Consider the following 26,164-nt stretch of genomic DNA (forward strand, 5'->3'; position numbering starts at 1 on the left):
AATAAAAAATTGTGCGACTCTTTACTCTTAATCTCTAGCTTTTGATTTTGGGAATTTGGGTTCATGAGGAAAGGTTTTAGGCAATGCATAGAATAAGGGTTGGAGTTTGATAATTGAGAGATGGGGAAAGGTGATTGTGGAAGAGGGGAGCAAAATATTGGGGGAAGAGGGAGGGGAGAAGGTGGTTGTGTGGGTGATTTGGTTGTGGCTATAGGGTGTTGAGCGGGTTGGGTCTAGAGGAGGAGATTTGGTCAGGAAAGGAGGAGGTTTGTTTGGGAAGGGAGAAAGGATGAGAGAAGGTGGTTGTTGGGGTGGTTGTGGAGGGGCTTTAAGATTGGACCAAAATGTCCTCTATGTGTACAAAAATTAAAGTAATTTGACAGAAAATTGGAGATTGTCTTTAAATTGCTTGGAATTCAAACTACATGGACAAAATTGATCACATTCGAACTACAAGGACCTAAGTGGTAAACTACAGGGGCCTACAATGATTTTTTTACTATTCAAAAAAGGAGAAAATTTAGTTTTGGTCATTATAGTTTGTTGGTTTTACCACTTTGGTCCACATAGTTTCAATTTTGTTAAATTTATCCTTATAGTTTCACTTCTACGCAATTTAAGGACACGTTTCAATTTTTGTCAAATTCGTCCAAATTCCGTTGTTTTGACCAAGTGCCCCTCATGTGGAGAGATTTCAATTCACTCAAGCCATCTAAATGTAAAACACAAGCTCAAGCTCTTCTTATACACTACAAGCACGATAGAGTTTTTAAATTTTTTGCATCTCTTGGTTAAAATTTGAGTGAATTGAGAGGAACTTGGATAGGTTCATAAATATATTCATTTATATGCTCTTTTTTTAAGGATAATTTGTTGTAAAAAATGACTTTTGCTTTATTTTCTTCATTTCAACTTCCAGAGCACTTAATTGGGTTTCAATAGACGTAGGACTTTTTGGTGGAATTTGTGTGCAAAGCCAGTTGGAAAGCGAAGTTAAGACCTTGAAGATACTTGTGTAATTGTTCTAGAATTTTTGGAGGAGCCAATTATAGCAATTTTTCAAGTCAAGTCAACTTAGGGTGAAATTCTGATTCAGAGATGAGGATAACAATATCATTCTTGGCCTGTCACTAACAGGGGAATTTTAAAATTTAGGGATCCTACCACCCCCGATTTTGCCTGAAATATCCTCCCATTAGGGTCGGAGACCCGACCCATTGGGGATTTTTACCATCCGTAAACCTTATGTGGCTGTTGGAGATAAACCTTGTGTGTTTGATGTTGCCGATGTATTTCTATGTAAATTATAACACAACACTTGCCACTCTAGTGGTGAGGTGTTATAATTCAATGTTGGAGGTCAGGGATTCGACCGATTTGCTTGGTTCACGGTTTGAAATACTAAGCCCTAGTTAAGGCTTTGAGTTAATAAAACGTGTACCATTGAATTAATCCAACAGCTCTTGTGAAGTAGTTTCTCAGAGTCCCCATTTTATGTTCCATAGGTAAGCGGGACAGTGAAAGCTTCTGAGTTTTAAGTTCCTTTTTAAAAGATTGTCATTTTCTTCTGTTCAAAGAAGGATAGAAAAGAGGAAGGAAGAAATTTTAAGCTAGAGGCATTTATAAAAAATCTCTATAGTTTTTTCTTATTTATTGGAAGTGATTACAAATCAAAACATGGCCTCAGAAAATTACAAATCAGAACAAAGCCAGATTTTGAGGTTTAAGCTTGTAAGCTACGTTTACTATAAAAGAATATAACTATAAAAGAAATATATACATGAAGAAATCCAATTGAAATGGACAGAATCATGTAAAATGATTTGCTGATTTAGAATTTTCAAAAATTACTTGAGGTAACTGTCAAAAAACTTCGTCGTAGCCACAACTCGTACATAACCATGTAAAAAGCATCATAATCAATAGGAGAAAGATGCCATTGGAAATGTTTGCGCACCTTCAACACATTGCTTTGTAACCACGTATATTCCTCAGAGCTGATCCCTTTAAGGATTTTCTTAAGCAATGGGATATCTAGAGTGGCAACAATCACTGAGAAGCTCTTCCAGTTTAGTATGTCTGCGAATGGTAAATCATAGTAGTTGGCAATTATCACCGGGACACAACCATAATATAATGAATCTGCAATACGAGCTGTATTCACTTCAAAGCCTTTAACATGGAGGCAGAACTTGCTACCAAGCAGCTCATCCGCATAAGGTGTGGTAAGCCGACCAAAGTGTGCAAAAATCTCAGAGTCATTTCTCCACACTTGAAGAAGCTTTTCCCGTACTGGGGAGTTAATTCCTCCAGCAAAGAACGCAAGTTTTGTTCTGCACGTTTGTTTTTTTTATCAAAGGAAGAAAAATGAGTTCCAGTTCATGTAGAGATCAAGCAACATATTTCCAAAACATGCTTAAAGTTACAAATGCGCTATTCATTAAATGTTAAATTGTATTCTATCAAACACTTCCTTTTGGAGGCAAAAGGAAAAGATGAGCATACTTTCAAATTTTCACCCAGAGAAGGTCAATGATACAGCAATTCTGTTCACTCAAAGTCTTTTCTTCCTATGTCATAATTTTACGCTGCTATATCCAGTTAACATGATTCCCATCAGCTATCGGGAACCAAAAATGTTCACAAGTGTATGATCTAGGAATTTAACATTATGCAAAGCCACAAAGGTATACTCAAATGCCTGGCACAAGTAAACATCAGTTTCCAAGAAAAAGAAGAGAACATTTACATTGTAGTTTTACAAACCTGGCCTCGATTAGAAATTTATTTTCTTAGACATAAGAAATGATATAATTCAACCAAAACACTCTGACTTCCTCTGCATCACCTCATCATCATCATGCAGGCCCAAAACCCAAAGGGTGAAGAAACGATGAAAGAGGGGTACAGGCGCAATCAGAATAGTGCACATAGTTGAACATACGTATATTTAACCTTGTGGTTCATACCAACTATCTATCATATTACCAACTATCTTCTATGAGCTATAATTCAGCAGCATATTTTGAAAAGGAAACAGCCCAGCTGATAGAAACTACCAAAATAAATTTATAAAGAGAACATTGCATTTATTACTGCAAGATGAGTGCAACCCACCAATCTGAGAGAACTGCTACCCACACATCAGTAGATATCAAGGAGACTCAAAAGGATGCAAGGAAAAACTCACTTTTGATGAAGGTCTTGACTGATCATATTAAAAAATGCAACACCAAAAAGCAATATTAAGAAAAGAAGAAAAAAGAATCACTTTTTCATGCTTGCTTCTCCAAAATCTAATATTAACTATGGAAAATATAAGAACATGCTTTAACAAAAGAGAAATAGCAATGGACGAAAGTATATCCACCTATTTGATGAAAGAAGGTCATGTGGCTCTTCTTTTCTCGGCCATATTTGTGGCAGACATGCATCCTTGTGTGGTATGTAACCAGGAAGGAAGTAGCTTGAAGAGCACACAACTTGAATGGCATTAAATTTCACTTCACTTGCTTTTTCCATGGCTGACCGCCCAATAGAATGACAAGCAACATAAAAGTGATCTGCTCCACCTGTCCGGTTCCAATATTGGTACTTCTGACTAACATTGAATATGTAATCTCTTATAAAATCTTGGATACCTCCCACACCAACTCTAGGGTCATGTCGCAACCTTGCAATTGAGAAAGGCAGAAAGAAAAGATCTGCCTTGGTTGGATCATTTGTGATGAAATGACTTTTCATAAGGACCTTCTTGAAGAAACTTTCACTTGCATAATTACCCCCAGGTTCAGAATCCACAGGCAAAAGTGCATTTGCAAAGGAATCATCTTGCCTGTGAGGATAAACATATATCTTAAAGCTCCTTTTCATTTCTTTATAGTCTTCCAGAAAGATATGTCTATCATGGAACACCTCGTTGTTATTGACATGATTTCCTGGACCATAAAAACGAACGGTTTCCAGATACTGAAATTAAAAACATGAAAGTTAACAGAAACTTTCTCTAACCTGCCACTCACCCACCCATGCCAAAAGTTGTTTTTGTTAACATATTCAGGTGAACACCTTTGAGAAGTCCCACATCCAACAATCAATAGCAAGGACAAATATCTTTTAATTGGACATCTTCACATGGATCCGCTAAAATCTTTCCAACCTCCTAATTAGATTCAACTTATGATATATAATCCGAGAACCATCAAATGCATTAGTAGATTGTGCTGTAACCACCGAGCAGACTGCATGTATTAAAAATTTTTGTGGAAAGAAGCAATGTATCAATTCAATGCTAAGGGTACTTAGTTGTGTAACTGTACAAGACCTTATGCAATAGAAGTAGGACAAGTCCATGATCCTGTGTCCTGGTTAGATGAAAGACAAAACTATCGACTCCAGGATTTTCTTAAAGCATGTCATTTTTTGCTAATCATTCTTTGGCGCTGTTCATGCTGTATTCAATTGGTAAATTCTTCAAGCCTATACTTTTTATTATTATTAAAGTTTCTTTGCCCAAATCACAAGCTTATAATTACCGTTACAATGCCAATTGCCAAATAAGAAAATGAATTTTCTTGGTTTTGTCCAAAAGTGAAGTCTGCATATGAATATAACGATAACCCATCAAACATATAAAAACAATTAGCATAATTAGCAAGTCCCAGAAGCAAAGATTCAAGATTGACATACCATCTGAACCCAGTTGAGGTCCTAGTGAGCGTTGACTCTCAATTCTCTGACCACCACCATCCTCTGTCAAAGGAGCTTCAATTGCAAAGGGTGTGGAGGAAGTTTTGTGACGTAGAATTGTGAAAGAAAAGGTAGATGAAGAAGAAGAAGAATTGATTTGAAGTGGTGTTTTTGGGTTGGGGTGATGATGACTGAAGAGATTGGAGGTTGTGGAAATGTAAAAGAGAATGAGGAGAGAGGTTACGAGAGCTAAGCTTGTGGGTATGAAGAAAAAATGTCTAAATGAGCGGCCTGGAACACGCCGCTGAGACAAATAGTACAACACCAGTGAAGAATACGCCATTGGAACAGAGATGGACTCGTCTCAAACTGTCCCAGACGGACGGACACATAGAGATGAATGAGAGAGAGAAAGAGAGAGAGAGAGAGTGAGAAAAAGACCTGTTTCATTTCCATTTTCTTTGAAATAAATTATTAAATTGGTAAAGAAACATTGAAAAATCCTATTCCTATTTAGAAAATTTGGGTTAAATACTAGTTTGGGTTTTTCATTTGCCAAAACGGTTGTTGACTTCTTCTGGATAAGTTTATATTTTTGGGTTAATGACCTAAATGGTCCCTCAACTATTGCTCCAATATCATTTTGGTCCATCAACTAAAATTTTCATTTCAAAAGTCATTAAACTTTTTATTTTGTACAAGATTCCCATCCACAAAGTCATGTATTATTTCGTGAAATCGAGGATAAAACCGTATTTTTAGGTGAGTATCCTCCTCTAAAAGGGTTATTGATCACAATAGTCCCCCAACTATTGTTGTAGTATCATTTTGGTCCACCAACTAAAATTTTTATTTGAACCGTCCTTCAACTCTTTTATTTTTGTATCAAGATGGTCCTATTGTTAAAGTCTGTCAATTTTATTGTTAAATTGATAAGTAAAAATGTCTCTGTGAATTAAAATAGTAATATATAATTAAAAATTAAAGGAAACTATTATAAAACTTAGAAAATTTTAAAAAATTGAATCTCACTAGCCACATGGCTTTTTTTTCGTGAGACTGACCTAACAATTAATAATAAAAAAATTTCTATTGTTTAAATTAATTAAAATCACATAAATATTTAAAAAAAATAACAAATTTTGTAAAAGAGTAAACAATAATTAAAAATTAAAGGAAACTATTATAGGAACTTGTACTTAATTTTAAAATTGAAAAAATTGAATCTCACCACCAACATGGCTTTTTTTTTTTATGACATGGACTTAAAAAGTAATATTCTTTTCTCTATTTTTAAATTAATTAAAAATTTTAAAATAAGATAAATACAAAAATAAATAACAATAAAATTGACGGACTTTGACGGTAGGACCATCTTGATACCAAAAAAAAAAGTGAAAGGACAGTTCAAATGATAATTTTAGTTGATAGACCAAAATGATATTGGAACAATAGTTGAGGGACCATTTCAGTCATACCATTCGATAGAGCTTCTAAAAAGTCACATATACCATTCAAAACTCAATAACTTGACCATTACGTGATCAAAAGTGACGGAATCTGTCACAGATGGACCATCTTGGTACAAAATAAAAAGTTTAAGGACGCTTCAAATGAAAATTTTAGTTGGTGGACCAAAATGATACTAGAGCAATAGTTGGAGGACCATTTAGGTCATTAACCCTATATTTTTTGCACATGGGCTACTTGAGTTTAACTGCACTTTACGTTTTTTTCAGGACTACATCAAAAGAACCCCTTAAGGTTTGGGGTCATTCTTAATATGAGTCATCGGGTTTTAATTTCATCATTTTACCCCCCATAATTTTCAAATTCAGCCAATTTACACTGTCCGTCAAGTTTATCATTAGATTTTCAGTTAAATTGGTAACGTGACAATTGTGGTACCCACTTTGATGCTGATGTGTGAATAAAAATAATAAAAAATTCTTCAAAAAATATTATTAAATTAGACTTTTAAAAATAGAAGAAGAAAAAAATTCCCTTCTCTCTCTCTCTCTCTCTCTCTCTCTCTCTCTCTCTACTTCGGTGATGGAGAAGCGGAGATTATCGCTCGAATCGAAGCAACTGTTGATTTCCTTTATGTGTGTCGATTATGAGCTTGGAGAGGCGGCAGGAAGGGATGGCGGCGAGGATGGAGACAGCGGCGGCGCTGACGTCAAGGTCGGGGAAGTCGAGATTTGTGAGAATTCTAAAGCAAACGATGTCCCAGAATCGGCGGTGAGGCGGGTGGAGCGAATGAGATCAAAGGCGAGCTTTTTGCAGACGGCAGGGGCAGGCGAGGCGACGATCTCTTCGACAAAGAATTTGGTGATGACGGATATGTCGCGGTCGGCTGCGGATTGTTTGAGGGCTTGAAGGAGAGCGTTGGACTGGCGGAGAGCGTTGTTGGAATAGAGGTCCGCTTGGATCTGAGCGAAGAGTATGTCCATTTGGGAAGCTGAGATCAACTTCAACCGATTGAGCTGACCTGTTTTAAGGTTCGTTAGGATTTGAGAATTTGGGACATTGAGAGAGAGGAACTAAGAGTTTGGGCAGACTGCAGTAGAAATGAAGAGTATGCTAAGCTCTAGCTTTGCTTGTATTGGTTTTTAGTTTGAAGAAGAAAATGATGGGGGTAAAAATCATCAGGCTTCTTGGAGGTTCAGTTGGTTGGCACGCCCGGGTTGGCAACAATAAAGTTCATTGTAAAAAAAAACTGCACCAGCAACCCCCTCCCTCTCCCCCAACCCCTATAGCTTTCACCGCCGCCCCCCTTGTGAACCTTGACTCAACCCCATAGAAAGAAGAAGGCCAAGCGATCTGATAGTGCTAACGAAGCTCGTAATTTTCTCGCCGACCTTAGACAAATCCATCTCATCACCTAGGAACAACAAAAATGGGACCAAGAACAAAACCTTGGACTTTCCAAAATCTCCCAAACCCCAAATATTTCATCACTCCAAAATCTCATTTTTTGGCCTTTGCTGCGCGCCCTCTTTTCTGTCTTCCTCCATTTCTTCCATTTCTTCCATTTCTTCTCCTTCGTCTTCTTCTTCAAGCTTTGTACTCTCCCACAACCCGAAAACCCATAATTCTAAGCCTGCCCAGATGTCTCTAGAAAGACTTGAATCCAACTCCTCTCTTGCGAACTCAACCCAGACACAGAGACGGTGAGAGAGGAAGAGAATGAGATAGTGAGTCGGGGAGGGGCGGAAATGTGGGTGGGGTTTTCAAGTTCAGAGAGAGAGAGAGAGAGAGAGAGAGAGAGAGAGAGAGAGAGAGAGAGAGAGAGAGAGAGAGAGAGAGAGAGAGAGAGAGAGAGAGAGAGAGAGAGAGAGAGAGAGAGAGAGAGAGAGAGAGAGAGAGAGAGAGAGAGAGAGAGAGAGAGAGAGAGAGAGAGAGAGAGAGAGAGGAATTTTTTTTTCTTTCTGTTTTTAAAAATCTAATTTAATAATATTTTTAAAGAATTTTTTATTATTTTTGTTCACACATCAGCATCAAAGTGGGCAACACAATTGCCACATCAATTTAACAAAAAATCTAACGGTGAACTTAATAGACGGTGTAAATTGGCCGAATTTGAAAACTATGGGGTGTAAAATGATGAAATTAAAATCTAGTGACCCATATTAAGAATGTTCTCAAACCTTGAGGGGGTCTTTTGATGTTAGTCCTTTTTTTCTAAATTGGGGGTCAAAGTTAGGAAGTGGGAGGTGGGGAAACTCACACACATAGGTATTACAAGAGTTTGAACTCAAGACCACTTAGCATCTGGCGGACTTGGGAATTTTTCAAGAGAGGGCCAATATTTAACATGCTAAAAGTATGTGAGGGAAATCCCAGTGCAAGAAGTCCATGAATCCATCTACATTAGTCGACAGGGAAGGAGAGAAACTTTCAATAAATAAACGTGACATCTGCATAAAACAAAATTAAATTTTAGGTTGAGAAGTAAGAAAGGACATATGCCAAATAAGGGGATTAAAGCTCATGGATATTTATTAAATAGAGATACACCATTAAGCTAAGAAATCAAATTGAATATTACAAAGTCTCTTTTAGACATTTAATCGAACATATAGTGGGCACTAAAAAAGAGACAAATTCCAGCCACCCTAAAGGATTTTCTGGCGAAGGGAGGTGGAGCTGCACCTCCTTGCTCATGTGTAGGTCCACTAGTGCCACTTAAAGTGAGTTTAACTTACTTTATAAAATATTAAAAAAACTGCATGTATGTACCACAATGTTACAAAAAAAAAAATCATAATAATTCGTATAATATAGATCACATGCCCTTGCCTTGGTTATTTGTGGTCACATGCATATATGTACAGTGACTTGTCATTGAATATTCTGAAAGAGAATATCATCAAATGCCACATATCTCTATTATTTTACTATGAAATGATGCATTTCTATTCTATTCTTAAAATTGAAACAAAAACAAATTGGAATTTCTGAATTCTCTACAACGTCTGGGTGATCAAATGTTGACAAACATGCACAACTAGAATTGATAGTACGTGTTTAGTTCTCTAATAAAAGGGGCACTAGAAAATCAAAATACTAAGAGTCTCAAAAACCGAGTTTGATCTCTCCTTTGTTGCCTCATATCATGCTTGTTGATGCTCTTTTTCGGAGTGGGTCAACTTAGAGAAAAGGGGTTTGTCTTCAGCAGTGGAGAAGGTGAGGACCTTCGGCAAGGAAAGAGCCTGCACAAGACAAATTAGGAGAAGCAATCGTTAAGCTTTGGACATCGGTGTGGTGCCAGCCGAAGGCTCTCCGATGCTTAAGTTAGCTAAGAGTAGTAACTTTGGCAGAGTAACAGTAAAAGTGAGAAAGTAGTTACCCTTTTTACTTGGGTACTGTTCTCTATTTATAGGGAAGTGAAAGTGGGTGGTTTGCAAAGAATTTCGATGTGGGACTTTGTGCAAATTGATGTGGTGGTGACACGTGTCTTGGAGATTAGGTTCAGCAGTTTGAGAGCTTCGGTAGGTGTCTGCACCTTGGAAGAGTGTCTTCCTTCGGCAGGGGAGAAGGCGTGTCTATCTTGGTGCTAGTTGTTTTGAGACCGGATATGCTCTTAATTATGGTGTAAGCAGAGTCCCCAAGTTCATTTGCTCAAGAAGTAACTCGGGTTGGGAACTTGTTAGATTCTTGTGTAATCATGACCAGCATTCTAGGTTCAGTGGGAGCCGTGGGCATTCTCCCCCCAAGTTGGCAAGCTAGAAGTTGCGTCATCACTTGGGAGATATGATAAAAGCTATGTGAGCCTCTAGAATTGTTGGTAGCCGGGTACTTGGGTGTTTAGTTAAGGAACAGTGGAGGGTCGGGCCTGTGGATATTCGGTGTTGGGTCTCTGAGTGGAGCCTAGCTCGTGGGCTCATTGAATTGGAGCCGAGCTTCACAGCGCCACTTGGAGGAGTCACCCTTGGACTTCGGTAGGAGCCAATGGCCTTAGTGAGGCCTTACTTTCCTTCACATGGCCCTTGTCGTTCAAAGAAGGATCCCCATTTTCTTTTTTTTTTTCTTTTTTTTTTGGTATAAAAATTTGGTAAGCTAGACCTTCGGCAGGTTCCAAAAGTTTGGGTGTGAGCTCGTGAGGACCTAGGTCATTGGTTTGGGCTGAGCCACAAATGAGCTTCGGAAATGGCATGGTGGTTGTGAAATGGGCCCTTTGTAGGAGCCGGGCTTCGGCAAGGAGGCTAGGGTAGCCTACTGGGGCTGGGCTATGGGTATATTTGATGGAGCTAGGCTTTAGAATTGTGAGGAGTATAAATAAGTTTCTATAGCTCTTGTCGTTCGGCAAAGTCTATAGAAAGAGGGAAACGAGTTGTCTTCAGCAAGAGTCTAGGCTGCTCACGGTTTGGCATCACGATTCTTGCCGTTCGGCAAGGCATAACCAAGGCCAGTCGGAGATCCACTTCGTTTCTTCAAGAGTACTAGAGTAGTTTTAAGTCTTTGGTGCTGTGGTCTGGAACTAAATCCAAGGGGCATTATTCGAGGTCCTAGCTCCTTACTCAACCCAGTTGCCGATCGCAAGCTCGGTAAAAATGTTTCAGAGTCTCTGTGCAGCAAGGCTAGTGTCGCGGGTTTTAGGCAGCTTTTAGATTGCTACGTGAGTGGGCATCATGACCACGGATTGGGTCGCCCAACACGGGTTCGCATAGCTAGGTCCTCGTTTGAAGTGTACCTTGAAGACTTGGAGCCGTGAAATTCATGGGATCCGGGAGTTGGTTTGCTTGATTGGTAACTCTTCGTGAGCCTCCCTTTGCATAGGCCTTGCTGCTTCGCAAGGCCAATTTGGCTATACCTTGATATATATGTTTTTTGTGGTTGGAACCTTCAAGGTAACAAGGGTCTCCTACTGCTTGGTGCTCCACTTTACCACCACTTGCCGATCGGCAAGGGTTCGTTGAAGGAGTTTGTGGAGAGGAGTTGTGGAATTTGGGAGGATCTCGAGGTCTCCTATGGGCTGTTTGCTTTTTTGAAATTTCGCCTAGTCGGCCATTGCAGATTCGGCAAGGCTTTGGGTTATGAAGGAGGGGACCAACGAATTGGAGCTGGGCCTCCGGTGAGCTGGTATTGTTTTGGCAAGCTAGACTTAGAGTTGGCCCCCTGTTACGTTCGCAAGAGACCAAACTTTGCTTACAAATCGGACCACCTTGGAGCCGGGCCCGTAGGGTTCGAGGATTGGTTTTAGTTGCGTTCAAGCTTCGACACTAAGGTATTTTTTGAATCCCCAAAATTTTTCTTGGGCCTTGCCGTTCTTTGCTCGTTTCAAAATGATGATAGTTGATTTTGGTGCTCGTTAGGCCTTCGGTAGGTGGCCCTGGTTTCCTTGTTTTAGCTAGGAGCTAGGCCTTTGGCTTTGGCAAGGACCTGGGCAGGGCTATTCAACTTCCCAACCTTGGTGAGTTTTGTAAGTCCCCATTTTTCTTCCGTATGGGCCTTGTCGTTCGGCAAGGCCAATTAGAGTTTGAGTGTGATGAACTTGATGTGTGCCTTGGTGGTTTCGACTTTGAGCAGGGTTTGGAAGGAGAATTGAAGCTAGGTTGCAAGAAACCTGAGTCCTTGAGCTTTTTGTCGCACCTTGTAGCCGGCTCAATCAAGTGTTCTCAAGGGCTTGGGTTTGCCAAGGCTTGGAGTTGAGTCAACAAAGCTTGGGCAAGGTGAGAATTTTTTGTGGCCCCTTAATTGCTTCTGCATGGGCCTTGCCGTTCGGAAAGGTCCTTTCAAGTTCCTCTCATTTTTTTGTTTGTGAATTTGAAATTGTTGCAGGTACAAGGGATTTGGGAGAGAAGGTGAAAGGGTGCTATGGTTTCTCGTTTACCCTTGGGACTTTATAAATAGGAGCTTGGAGTGACGAAGGCATCACACTTGAGTTTCTGAGAAAAATTTCTAGAAAGTGAGAAGGAGAGGAGTTCTTTGCTCCGTATACCTTTAGCAAGGTTCGAGTCTTGTTTAAAACCAAGTGCCTGGGTCTTTGGTTCTTCGACCGCTCCTCCTTGGCCATGCAAGCAACGCAAGATGACATTCTTTATGGATTAGAATATTGGAGCTTTTCAAAGTAACCGAATCTGGATAGCTCCTTGTGGTGAGGATGCAGAGTGGAGCAATTTTTTCTTGGCCATGCATGGTGATCTTGGTGCACATGGAATATTTGGCCACCTATAAATTGAGACACTTTCAACGTGACTGAAAGGTGATTCCTTCGGCTGAAATGGTGGCTTCCTCTTTTGGCCATGTAAGCCATACAAGGCATGCAAGGCGAGGAGGCAGAGGCATCGCCTACATTAGAGAGGCTTGCCGAAGGCATCGCACGCGCCATCCGATGACAAGGTGCTGAAGGCATTGCTCGCGTCGAATGATGATGGGGTGCGGAAAGGCATCGCTAAAGCGAAAGGACGACAAGGTGCCAAAGGCATCGCCGCATCAAATGGCAGCGAGGTGCCAAGGCGGACGGCGAGGTGCCGAAGGCATCGCTAGAGCGGCGACGGATGCCAAAGGCATCGCTCGCCGAATGGCGGCGGGTGCGAAGGCGCACACATTGAATGATGGCGGGTGCCAAAGGCATCGCTAGAGCGGAAGGATAACGGTGCCAAGGCATCCGCGCGTCGAATGGCGCGGGTGCCAAAGGGCATCAAGAAGGGGAGAATGACCTAAGCTTTTGTATCGATTCTCACAGACGGCGCCAAACCGCTGATGCTCTTTTTCGATGTGGGACTTTGTGCAAGTCGCTATAGTGGTGACACATGTCTTGAAGATTAGGTTCGGCAGTTTGAGAGCTTTGATACGGGAGCTTCGCAGTGTCCGCACTTTGAAGAGTGTCTTCCTTCGGCAAGGAGAAGGCGTGTCCGCCTTGGTGCTAGTTGTTTTGAGGCTGGATATGCTCGGTTGATTATGGTGTAAACAATGCTCTCGAGTCTCTGTGCAGCACAAACATTATTAGCATGAGTGGACAGAAAACGAAAGGTACTGAAGCATAATTACTGTTATTAATTATAACCTATATATCTTACATGCATAGGAAGGTACAACTTAATCTACTCCTAGTAAACATCCATCCTCAGCCGCACTCGTGTTGCAGATAAACAAATAAACAAGTAACCCTAGTATCCTCCCTTGGTACATGATTTTCCCCTCAAATAGGTACATGTCTAGCAAATGCAACAGATCACAAATTGTTAATGATGTCAATAATGCACTTGGAGAAACTCGGTGCAAGTAAGTCATCATGAAATATGCCAATTTTACACCAAATGGACCTTAAAAGGGCAACCAAAAAGCTTAGAATTGCTAGTGAAATAAATATTTCTTTGAGAAACATAATTAAGAAGCAGCCATCATTTCTTACCAAAACATTCCCTGAAATGCCAAACGGGAAAAAATTGATACGAAGAGAAAAAGAAAAATGACCACAAGGCAATTGATGAACATATATAAACATAGGCAAGGCAAACTTAACGTCACCTGTCATCCTTGTCATCCATAATTTGCATCTCATGCAACAACCCGGCCCTTAATTAATATTTAATTATTAATTTATTCTGGTAAAAGACACTTATACCCCTAGAATATTTTATTAGTTTAAAAGTTGACTTTTTGACCGGGAAAGAATTTGGGGATTTCAGTTGCACCGTTGCATAGAGCGCGACGAAACGAGTCCGTAGACATGTAGTGGACTAAAATCGAGTCGTAACGAAGAAGTTACGCTCAAAAGAAGTTCAGTGGCATAATCAGAATACTTGACTTCAGCTTTTAAAACCTGCTTTCTTCTCCTCCTCCAATTTGACCAGCCGACTTTAGGAGAGGGTTTTCTCATCACCACCAAATTGAGCAAGACCAGTGCCAAACAAACCACCTCACTCCCCTCTTTCACTCCCCTCTCAACTTCAAAGCGCTATCGTTTTAGGCACCACGCGCTGCCGGCGCAGTGAGCAGCAGGGTGAGGACCACATCACCCTATAATAATTTCCTAGTCCCCACGAGCGCGTAGGATTTCGTGGATCTTAATTCGGATAACGTTTGAACCTCGAACGGATCTCGCCTAGTGTGTGACTTCCGGGTTCTATATGTTTGTACCGTTGGATCGCAGTCAATTTCAAATATGTTGATCTAGGTAATTTCAGGATCGTATAGCATTTGACGGATCGTAAAACGGAGTCTCGATACTCCAGAAATGTCAGCCCTAGAGTGAGGTTTAGAGTAAAACAAACCAGTTACAGGTCAGAACAGAGGAAAGAACTACGTGTGGCTTGATCCCTCAAGAAGGGTACATAGGCAGCCTATGCTATCAAAGCAGCGACGAGTTAGGCCTGTGGTTTATGTTACGCTGATGGTATTTTGGTATTTTACGGCCTACACACTAGGTGTCGTTTTAGACAGGATTCGACTCGGATTTCAAAGTGGAATTTGGGTTGGGACGTTTCATCTCAAATTTGAAATATTGCTTCATAATATTCTTTACAATCATAAACAGGAATGACAGTTTTATACCAAGTGTAGATGATGGGTCTGTCTTGCTGGACTTAAATTCCAAGTCCAAGTCGAGACTCGAAGTCCAAATCGAAATTCCAAGTCCAAGTCGGATTGGAAACTAAAGACCAAGCCGGGTTAGAAACCAAAGTCTAGGTCACCAAACTCCAAGTCAGGTAGAGGCAAGGCAAGAGCTCTCGGAGTCACAATGTTCTACCAGATGTCATACCAAACATCCACAAGTCCAGGCTCAACCCATGATGTTAGGATTGGAAGTTTCAACAAAAGTGTCCTTGCAACTAGCAGAGTCCAAAGTTTATTGCATCTCAAATCAAGAGAAGAGTTTCACAATTCCAATGCCATTTCATTGACCAACCATATGGGTTGGTGGCAGTTGGGAAGTTCTCATTAAATGCCTAGAGCTTCGAAAGACATTAATCTTCGAAGGATTTTCAATGAAAGCCAATTGAGGCCATTTAATGGTCAAATCCATGAACAGAGGAAAGCTCTATAAATAGTTCCTCGGAAGAAGAGAAAAGAACCTCCGACTGCAAACAAAACCTATCTTTTTATCTTGCACCTTTCAATTCCTAGCAAGGGTGGCCCTGGGGTGGTGCAAGTGGCGCCACCGCATAAGGCCCTCGAAAAAAAAAATTATTTATATAATATATATATATATAAATGTTGTAGGAATTGTATATATAGTATCGCGTGTTGAATATTTGCTCAAGAGTGTGTCTGGAGGAGTTGGATGGAGCCCATATACATTTAACAAAAATGCCAAAGTTTGACACTCGGCGAGTTCGATATATTTGCCCCCAACTATCGTTCTTAAATTTTTTTTTTTTTTATTTTAAAAAAGGTTTTCTCCTCCAAGAAAAGACTTTCTTCATTCAAAACAAAACAAAAAAAATTTCATGGCTTCTTCTTTCTCTTAAACTCTAATTTTTTGGTAAGTAATCATCATCATTCATCAATCTCTCTTTCGTTCTTTTTTTAATCCTTTGACAATTTTTGTTATTCTTTCAATTTCAGGAATTTCAACACCAAAAAGAGAAAACCCTAATTCCTAAATTCATAAAGACCACTCAAAATCAAGTAGTCATATTCAAATCTCAATTCAAATTCAGGTGTGTATCTAAATTTCAACCTATTCTATATATTACATGACTTATTTTATTAAATTATTACCATGTTGATGATTGGTTATATGAGAATATAGTTTGTAGAAATATTTATCTATTTCTTACTGGGGTTTTCTTCCAGGTTATAGGGTTTTGGAATTTTTCTTTGTAATCTAAACATGTCACATACTAGAAAATACGTTTCTGGATATACAAAACGGCTTAGAAAAAAGAAAATTCGAGGAATTGACTCAATCTAAAAGAAAGACAGCAAATACAATGTGAATGATTTTTGGATAGTCAGGTATGTTTTTGTTGTTGCTTTTATGTTTAATGCAATATAATCTAATTTGTTAATGACATTTGTGTGCAACTACTCTTTAATTTGTGATTGCCAATTTTTTTTCCTATTAAACACAGATTGCTTATTGGAGGCAACAAGGGACCTTATAGGGGCACAAGGAGCTTATTTTTGTACCAAACATTTCACTTTATCAAATGGAAACATTTAAATTTGAAAGCTACTATTTCCACCTACCTGTCATATTTCCCCACCCACCTTATTTTCAAAATTTCAAAGACAAATTTATCCTTTTGTAAAATTACTTCTAAAGACTTAAGGAAAAAAAAAGATATTTTAGAAATAATTAAAGGGTATGGTATTTTAATTTTTTATTATCTCTTAATCACTAAACAATTACCAATATATATTTTTTCTATGTCCTACCCTCCGTCTTCCTCCAACTTCCCTCACCTTCCTCTTCTCCTTGGAAATTCTATTATATATGCTATTCTCACTGGCGCCGCAAATCACATCAATACATTCATCATTCTCTCTCTACATCAACTCAAGTACTGCTGGATAATTTAAAAGGCTAATCCTATAGAAACCTTATATCCTCTTGAGACCATCCAAAAAATTCAACTAAACTCTTCCTGCATATCTGAAAAAAATCTTTTCTTTCATCGCCACAATAAATATCTCAATAACTTTCCTAGTTGAAGTCTTAAAACAAATCGGTTCATGATAGGTTTTATAATTATTAGTTATTGTATCCCAAACACCCAGAACAATGTAATTATCTAAACCAATTATGTTCATATATATATATATATATATATATATCTAGAAAATAAAGAAGATGAGAGGCATGAATAATGATGCAGCGACAGTGAGAAATCCGATACAACTGCCATGGTGAAGAGAGGGTACTGTCATGGGAGAATGAGTGAGCGAGATGGGTTTAGCAGCGCTGGTGAGAAATCTGGCAATAATGGAAATTTTGTGGGAAGAGGGTGGGGGAGGAGGAAGAAGAAAGAGGGAGATGGAAAGACTTTTTGATAATTATTGCTTTAATTAAGATATAATAATAAAACAATTTAAAAAGACTTAGTTGTATTAGATGAGTTGGCATGCCACATAAGGTGGTTTATAAAGGGTATTTTAGGAATAATGGTGGGTGAAAATATAGAATTATATTTTTTCAAATTTACATGGTGTGAGAAGATAAGGTGGGTGGAGAAATATGACAGGTGGGTGGAAATAACAGAACTCTTAAATTTTTATTAATTTAATTTCTGATTGTCACTACATATTTATTGATGGAAACTTTTAGTTATTAAAAAATTGTTTATGACATTAAGTTATGGCAAAATTTTATAGTATTTTCGTATTAGATTATGTGAGGGCCCAATTTCAATTTCGCACAAGGCCCTCAAAATCTAAGGGACGGCCTTGTTCCTAGTCTAGGATTTTATCTTTCAAGCACTTTAGATAATCCAAGTTCCTCATTTTCCTAGTGTAAGTTTACTTCCTTGCAATTTAATTTCAATTGTCTTTAAATTCAAGTTTAATTCAAGTCTTTATCGCTTTAATCCATTTTATTGCATTTACATTTTTGTCATTTCATTTCTCGCAGTTACATTTATTGCATTTATCACCAGAATTCTAAAAATAGTCATACAAAGCTCAAAGATTTTTCCTTGCTTGGCCGATCAATTGTTTGAGTAGAACTCAGAAGCAAAAACACACTCACATAATCTTTCCATAGCTATCAAGTAGCTTGGTGGTGACAAACACCCACAAATCTCAAGAGAAGGACAAAAAAATCCTTCTATTGGCCAACTTGGCCAAAAAGAGGGAATGTTGGCTTGCCTTGCGTGGGAAACCAACCGGATTGGTGTGGGGGACAGGTTGGCTTGCCATAACAGAAGTTAATTTACTGTAGATTTCCGAGTTTCTTGGATTACAAGTGCCCTCAGCATTTATGAAGTAGGTTGATCATAGATTTCCGAATTCATTGAAAGTTGATCACAGACTTGGAAGAGCATGAAATATATGCCATAGTACAAGTTAATTGCCTAAGGAACATACCACATTCTTGTTACAAAACATTTGTCAAATTTGGTTCCTATTGTAGGATTGTCAAACATGCCACCTCCTTTCAATCAAATACTCCTCTTACATATGCTATGCAAACAAGAAGAAACCATCCACTACATTTCTCAGCCAACTGGATCTAAATCAACCTTCGTGTCCATTCCACCATCAATCATCCCAGCCTCGACTTCAAAGATCTGCTTCCATCCGCCTGCCTCTTGACCTATGTCCGTATCATAGCTTTGCTTCGATGTTCATCGGGATTGACCGCTTGGGACATGTCACCAGCAGTGGCATCGTGTCCGTTGGTGTCACCGAGGCTTCAAGCACAGATTCCTTCACCATCTATCTCATTTGCAGCTGTTGCAATCTTCAGTAAAATTAAAAACAAAATATTATTGTGAAAATTCTTGGAGAACACTTCCACTCTGGATACGCACGCATGAATTTATCGGATCCTCAAATTTGAAAACACCTCTCCAAAGGAAAAAAGGAGCACAAAATATACATATTTATTTCACACACATACATATTATATTGTCATTTACATGTTCAACTTTCATAGGAATCAAAGATCTCAAGAAACATAAAATCTAGAAATCCACCACAATGCCAATTATACCTGATTTTCTTCTACTTGATGTGCAGCACGCTTTGTTTCTTCCTTTTTAGCACGTTTAGACTTGTCATTTGGTTTAGCTTGGTATTTAGACCGCTTTTCAGGTGTCAAAAGTTCCAGAGGCACTACTCCTTCAATACCAAATTCAGTAAACGGCAATTACATCAATACAATTCGTGTAAGCTCGGTGAAAAAAATTAATCATATATGTTAAATATTTGCATAGTTGGTTGTCATATTAATCGTACTCTAGAAAACCCTTCCAAGTCTTGTCTAGCTGAAAATAGAAGACCTTTCCAGCAATAAACTTGCATAATGAAAATTTAGTATAGGATAAAATAAAATCTACTTGTAAGTTGAATGCTAGTTTCAACAATTCTAAAGTTGGAGAGAGGTCTGGAGGCGATGTTTGCAGTTGGAGAGGGCGAAACTCGATAGAGTTCTGGAGGCGAGGTTTGAAGTTGGAGATGTCGAAGTTGGAGAGGGCGAAACTCGAGAGAGGTTTGGAGGCGGGTCTGTTGGAGATGTGTGGCGAAACAAGAGAGAGGTCTGAGGCGAGGTCTGGGTTGGAGAAGGCGAAACTCAAGAGAGGTCGGAGGCGGGTCGAAGTTGGAGATGTCTGCAAACAAGAGAGAGGTCTGGAGGCGAGGTCTGAAGTTGGAGAGGCGAACTCGAGATGTCTGAAGTTGGAGAGGGTGAAACTCGAGAGAGGTCTGGAGGCGAGGTCCAACTTGGAGATGTCTGAAGTTAGAGAGGCGAAACTGAGAGAGTGTCCTGGAGGCGGGGTTTGAAGTTGGAGATGTCCGGGAAACGAGAGAGAGTCTGGAGGCGAGTCCGGGTTGGAGATGTCTGAAATGGAGAGGGCAAAACTCAAGAGAGGTCTAGGCGGGGTCTGAAGTTGGAGATGTTTGGGTGAAATGAGAGAGAGGTATGGAGGCGAGGTCTGAAGTTGGAGAGGGCGAAACTCGAGATCTCTGAAGTTGGAGAGGCGAAACTCTAGAGAGGTCTGGAGGCGAGGTCTGAAGAGAGGTTTGGAGGCGAGGTCTGAAGTTGGAGATGTCTGAAGTTAGAGAGCGCGAAACGCGAGAGAGTTCTGGAGGCAAGGTCTGAAGTTGGAGAGGGCGAAACTCTAGAGAGGTTTGGAGGCGAGGTTTGAAGAGAGGTCTGGAGGCGAGGTCCTGAAGTTGGAGATGTCAGGCGAAACGAGAGAGGTCTGGAGGCGAGGTCTGAAGTTGGAGATGTCTAAAGTAGGAGAGGGCGAAACTCGAGAGAGGTCCGGAGGCGAGGTCTGAAGTTGGAGAGGGCGAAACTCAAGAGAGGCCTGGAGGCGGGTCTAAAGTTGGAGATGTCTGGCGAAACTCGAGAAAGGTCTGGAGGAGAGGGTGAAACTCGAGAGAGGTCGAGGCGAGGTTTGAAGTTGGAGATGTCTGTTGGAGAGGCGAAACTCGAGAGAGGTCTGGAGGCGGGGTCTAAAGTTGGAGATGTGTGGCTAAGCGAGAGATAGGTCTAGGCGAGGATTGAAGTTGGAGGGCGAAACTCAAGAGAGGTCTGGAGGTCTGAAGTTGGAGATGTCTGGCGAAACGAGAGAGAGTCTGGAGGCAAGGTCTGAAGTTGGAGAGGGCGAACTTCGAGAGAGCTCTGGAGGCGAGGTCTGAAGAAAGCTCTGGGAGGAGAGGTCAAGAGAACTTTGGAGGCGAGGTTTGAAGTTGGAGATGTCGAAGTTGGAGAGGCGAAACTCGAGAGAGGTCCGAGGCAAGGTCTGAAGTTGGAGATGTCGAAGTTGAGAGGCTAAACTCGAGAGAGGTTTGGAGGCGGGTCTGAAGTTGGAGATGTCAGGCGAAGCGAGAGAGTGCAGGCGAAACAAGAGAGGTCTGAGGCAGATGAGAGAGAGAGGTCTGGAGGAGGTGAGATGTCTGAAATTGTTGAGATGCTGGCGAAATGAGAGAGGTTGGAAGGTCCAAGGCGAAACTCAAGAGAGGCGAGGTGCGGAGGTCGAGGTCTGAAGTTGGAGATGTCGAGGCAAAGCGAGAGAGAGGTCTAGAGGCGAGAGTCTGAGAAGTTGGAGAGGGCGAAACTCAAGAGAGGTCTAGGCGGGGTCTGAAGTTGGAGATGTCGACGAAACTCGAGAGAGGTCAAGTTGGAGATGCGAAAGAGAGGTAGGCGGGTCTGAAGTTGGAGATGTCTGGTTGGAGAGGCGAAACTCGAGAGAGCTCTGGAGAGCGAGAGTCCGAAGAAAGCTGGAGGCGAGGTCGAAGAGAGCTCTGGAGGCGAGGTTTGAAGAAAGCTCTGGAGGTGAGGTCTGAAGAGAGCTTTGGAGGTGAGGTTTGAAGTTGGAGATGTCTGAAGTTGGAGATGTATGAAATTGGAGAGGGCGAAACTCGAGAGAGGTCTGGAGGCAAGGTCTCAAGTTGGAGATGTCTGAAGTTGGAGAGGGCGAAACTCGAGAGAGGTCTAGGAGGCGGGGTATAAAGTTGGAGATGTCTAGGCGAAACGAGAGAGAGGTCTAGAGGCGAGGTCTGAAGTTGGAGAGGGCGAAACTCAAGAGAGGTCTGAGGCGGGTCTGAAGTTGAGATGTCTGCGAAACGAGAGAGAGGTCTGGAGGCGAGGTCTAAAGTTGAGATGAGAGGGCGAAACTCGAGAGAGTCCGGAGGCGAGGTTTGAAGAGAGGTCCTGAGGCGAGGTCCAAGTTGGAGATGTCTGGTTAGAGAGGGCGAAACTCGAGATAGGTCTGTAGGCGAGGTCCGATGTTGGATATGGAGCTTTAATTTTCACTAAAAATGCAAAACCTTTTAATGCATGACGTGTCTTAAAGATTATTCCTGAGTCGTTGTTGCCGAGCTTACTCGTGCTTGAGGTTTTCAATAAGGTTGAGTCCGAACAGGCAGGTATAGAGAAGGGTTTAAATAGACGGGATCATAAGAATAAGGATGGATTGGAATGGGTTTCTCATACTGTGAGACATTGGTTTGGGGGTTCCAATAATGCCATCCCATAGTTGGAACGGCTCTGATACCAATTGATAGGTGTTGGAGGTAAAAACTAGGCGGGTAGTAATTAGACCAACTTAAAGATAAGGAGGAGGATGATGAAGGTGAGGACCCTCGGTATGTGAGAGCATTCGGTAAGTACATAGGCATGCATACAGAAGACAAATGTACGTGGTTCACCCGAATAATGGGCTACGTCCACAGAGAAGTCTGTTCTCATTATGATAAAGACTGTATACATTGCACATAGGGTTAGACCCAAGGAGAGGAGGAAGAATGTCGGAGGCCGAGGGCAAGGCGGAGGGCAAGGTCGAGGATTTGCTGAAGGCAAATGATCCGTGGGCTTATAAATGGGCTTAGGAGTAAGCCCATGAGGCTCTTATGAGCCATATGGTGCCCTAGTAGCCTGTCTAACTCTCCCCTCTTTCTTGAAGGAGAGAAGTCTCCTTTTATAATTGAGGGAGAGTCTCATGTTCTTATGTTTTGTCGATGTGGGACTCCTTTTCCTTTGCTTTGATTGGCTTGGGAGTGCTTGACCAGATATTGTACAAACAGGAGTCCCCCAACTTCTCGATTAAGGAGGTACTTCTTGATTAGGGACTTGTAGTCATCAATGCACTGGCCAAGCAATGCTTCAGCTTCTTCTTCGCTTTCTCTTGTATGCAGCATCGGTGCAGAGTTGTTGAGTCGAAGACTGCCGTGATCACCAAAGGTAATGGTACTGAGTGCTGAGTAGCAATTATTGAAGGGTATGGAGATTGAGTCGCATGACAACTACTGGAGGCATGCACTATCGTAGGTGCTGAAGGTGTTGCTGCAATAATGGGTGTCGCTCAGCAGCTTGGCATAGGTGCCTAAGCTTAGAGGATTCTCCATGTGCCGTTCGCAGGTAGCTTTGGTGCCGTAAGAGAGAAATGTCTCTATGAGGTGCCGTTCAGCATGTGGTCTTGAGAAAAGGTGTCGTAAGGTAGAAACATCCTTCATGTGTTGTTCGGCAGGTAGTTTTGAGAATATGCGCTTTTCCTTCATGGGGTGCCGTCCGGCAGTAGCCTTAGAGCATAAATGAAGAGATATCTCATGGGAGGTGTCCGTTCAACATGTGGCTTTGAGAAGAGGCGCAGGAGAAGTGTCACCCTTGGGGTGCCGTTTGAAACGCAAGAGCTGGAAGATGCCGTTGGAGCTTTGGGAGCTGCCGTAAGCTTGGGAGCCGATGCCATTAGTTAGGAGTTGCTGTAAGCTTTGGAAGTCGATGCCAAAACTTGGGAGCCGCCGACGTAGGCTTTGGAAGCGATGCCAAAGCTTGGGAGTTGATGTTATTCTTCATGAGGTACCAGCAGGTAGCCTTGGCGCCGTAAGTGAAAAGTGTCGTTCGGCATGGCCTTGAGAAGAGGCGATGGAGAAGTGTCACCCGTGGGGTGCAGTTCGGCAACTCAAGAGCCGGAAGATGCCTTTGGAGCTTTAGGAGTTGTCGAAGCTTGCCGCCGTAAGCTTGGGAGCCGATGCCGTTAGGAGCTGCCACCGTAAGCTTCAAAGCGATGTCGAAGCTTGGGAGCTGCCGCCATAAGCTTCAAAGTCGATGCCAAAGCTTGGGAGCCGATGCCATAAGTTAGGAGCTGCCGTGTTAAGCTTTGAAGCTGTATGGAAGCTGCCATTCGGCATGGCCTTGAGAAGAGGCGCTAAAAATAGTGTTACCCGTGGGGTGCCGCTCGGCAATGCAAGTGTTTGCGAACTGATGCCATAAAGTTGATGCTAGAGTTGCAACCATAAGCTTTAGAAGTTGTTGCCGTAAGCTTGGAAAGCTTAGGAGGCCTCTGCCGTAAGCTTTGGGCCGAAGACAAACGCTGAATCATTGGGGGGATGTGAAGACATCGCACGCACCAAATGATGGAAAGGTGCCAAAGGCAGATGCCGAATCATTGGGGGAATGTGAAGACATCACACGCGAATGACGACGTAAGGGTGCCGGAGGCGATGCCGAATCATTAGGGTATGTAAAGACATCGCGCGCCAATGATGCAAAGGGTGCGCGGATGGCGAATCATTAGGGGATGTGAAGACATCGCACGCCAATCGCGCCGAATGATGCAAAGGTGTCGACGGCGATGTCGACTCATTGGGGATGTAAACATCGCATGCGCCGAATGGCGTAAGGGGTGCGGGCGAATCTTTGTCAATCATTAGGGGATGTAAAGACATCGCGCCCGAATGATGCAAAGGTGCCGACGGCGATGCCGAATCATTGGGGATGTGAAGACATTGCACGCCGAATGACGTAAAGGTGCCGAAGGCGATGCCGAATCATTAGCGGATGTAAAGACATCGCGCTGAATGATGCAAAGATGCCACAGCAGATGCCAATCATTGGGGATGTGAAGACATCGCACGCCGAATGACGCGGTGCGGAGGCGATGCGAATCATTAGGGATAAAAGACATCGTCGCTGAATGATGCAAAGGGTGCCAAAGCGGATGGCGAATCATTGGGGATGTGAAGACATCGCACGTCGAATGACGTAAGGGTGCCAGCGGATGCGAATCATTGGGGATGTGAAGATATCATCGCACGCACCGAATGATGCAAAGGTGTCGAACGGCGATGCCGAATCATTGGGATATGTGAAGACATCGCACGCCGAATGACGTAAGGTGCCGAAGGCAAATGCCGAATCATTAGGGGATGTAAAGACATCGCGTGCGAATGATGCAAAGGTGCCGACGACGATGCCGAATCATTGGGGATGTGAAGACATCGCACGCCGAATGACGTAAGGGTGCCGAAGGAAGATGCCGAATCATTAGGGAATGTAAAGACATCGCGCGAATGATGCAAAGGTGCCGACGGCACATACGAATCATTGGGGATGTGAAGACATCGCACGCCGAATGACGTAAGGGTGCCAAAGCGATGCCGAATCATTGGGGATGTGAAGACATCACACGCGGCGAATGATGCAAAGCCGACGGCGGATGCGAATCATTGGGGATGTGAAAACATCACACGCTGAATGACGCAAAGGTGCCGACAGCAGATTGTAGGAAGTGTCGATGGCAGCGCTCACAAGGGTGCCGAGGGTACTGAATGTAAGAGTGTTGATGGGCACTTGTTATAGGGTGCCGAGGGCAATCGAGAAGGAGAACGACATAGCCTTTCGTGTCACTTCCCACAGACGCGCCAATCTGTTGGAGGTAAAAACTTAGGCGAGTAGTAATTAGACCAACTTAAAGATGAGGAGGAGGATGATGAAGGTGAGGACCCTCGGTATGTGAGAGCATTCGGTAAGTAAATAGGCATGCATACAGAAAACAAATGTACGTGGTTCACTCGAATAATGGGCTACGTCCACGAAGAAGTATGTTTTCATTATGATAAAGACTGTATACATTGCACATAGGGTTAGACCCAAGGAGAGGAGGAAGAGTGTTGGAGGCTCATGGCCGAAGGCTAAGGGCCGAAGGCGAAGACCAAGGCTGAGGATCTGGCTGAAGGCAAATGATCTGTGGGCTTGTAAATGGGCTTAGGAGTAAGCCTATGAGGCCGTTATGAGCCATATGGTGCCCTAGTAGCTTGTCTAACTCTCCCCCGTTTCTTGAAGGAGAGAAGTCTTCTTTTATAAGTGAGGGAGAGTCTCATCTTCTTATGGTTTGTCGATGTGGGACTCCCTTTCCTTTGCTTGGATTGGCTTGGGAGTGCTTGGCCAGATATTGTACAAACAATAGGTACCAACAAGCAAAAAGGAAAATAAAGCAATAAATGAGAAATTAAAAAAAGATCTTCCAAAATGGCCAAAGGCCTTGGACTAAATACAATGAGATTGTGAACTCAGCAATATAGATTACGAAAAGAGAATCCAAAGGCTTTGTTTGCTGAGAACATTATATAGTCTTTATGTATTTGATTTTGAGTTATAGGAAAAAAACAAAAAACAAAAAAGGAAAAAAAAAAGAGAGAAAAAAAGAGAACATAAAAGATTTTATAGAAATAATAAGATAAGAAAGAGAGACCAAAACATAGAATACAATACATGGTCTCATCCTACAAGGTAATAATAGGATACATGGTCAGTTTGGTTTGGACTTCAAATTTTAGTTATGAAATTAAGTTTCCTAATATTTAATCTATAAAATTATGAATTATTGTATTGTGCATGGGGGCGAAGGATATTGTGGGTGGTAAAGAAAACTATTAGAAAAGTGTTGGTGGGACCATATGCTTCTACCATAGATTTCCGAGTTTCTTGGATTACAAGTGCCCTCGGCATTTATGAAGTAGGTTGGTCCCAATTCATTGAAAGTTGGTCGCAGACTCGGAAGAGCATGAAATATATGCCATAGTACAAGTTAATTGACCAAGGAACACACCCACATCCTAGTTACAAAACATTTGT

At 41.7% G+C, this 26,164-nt stretch overlaps 1 pseudogene across 1 annotated transcript; it reads right to left on the reverse strand.

The window, feature by feature from the left end:
- Nucleotides 1-1,714: 1,714 nt before the first annotated feature.
- LOC103339013 (putative glycosyltransferase At5g03795) lies at nt 1,715-5,148 on the reverse strand (annotated as a pseudogene). Its single transcript, XR_016122532.1, has 3 exons — nt 4,690-5,148; nt 3,371-3,938; nt 1,715-2,333 (listed from the first exon to the last, which is right to left on the reverse strand). The product of XR_016122532.1 is annotated as a putative glycosyltransferase At5g03795 (transcript).
- Between the last annotated feature and the right edge of the window lie 21,016 nt (nt 5,149-26,164).

This window comes from Prunus mume, linkage group LG8, assembly GCF_029339155.1.
Source record: "Prunus mume cultivar Tortuosa linkage group LG8, ASM2933915v1, whole genome shotgun sequence".
Taxonomy (NCBI): domain Eukaryota; kingdom Viridiplantae; phylum Streptophyta; class Magnoliopsida; order Rosales; family Rosaceae; genus Prunus; species Prunus mume.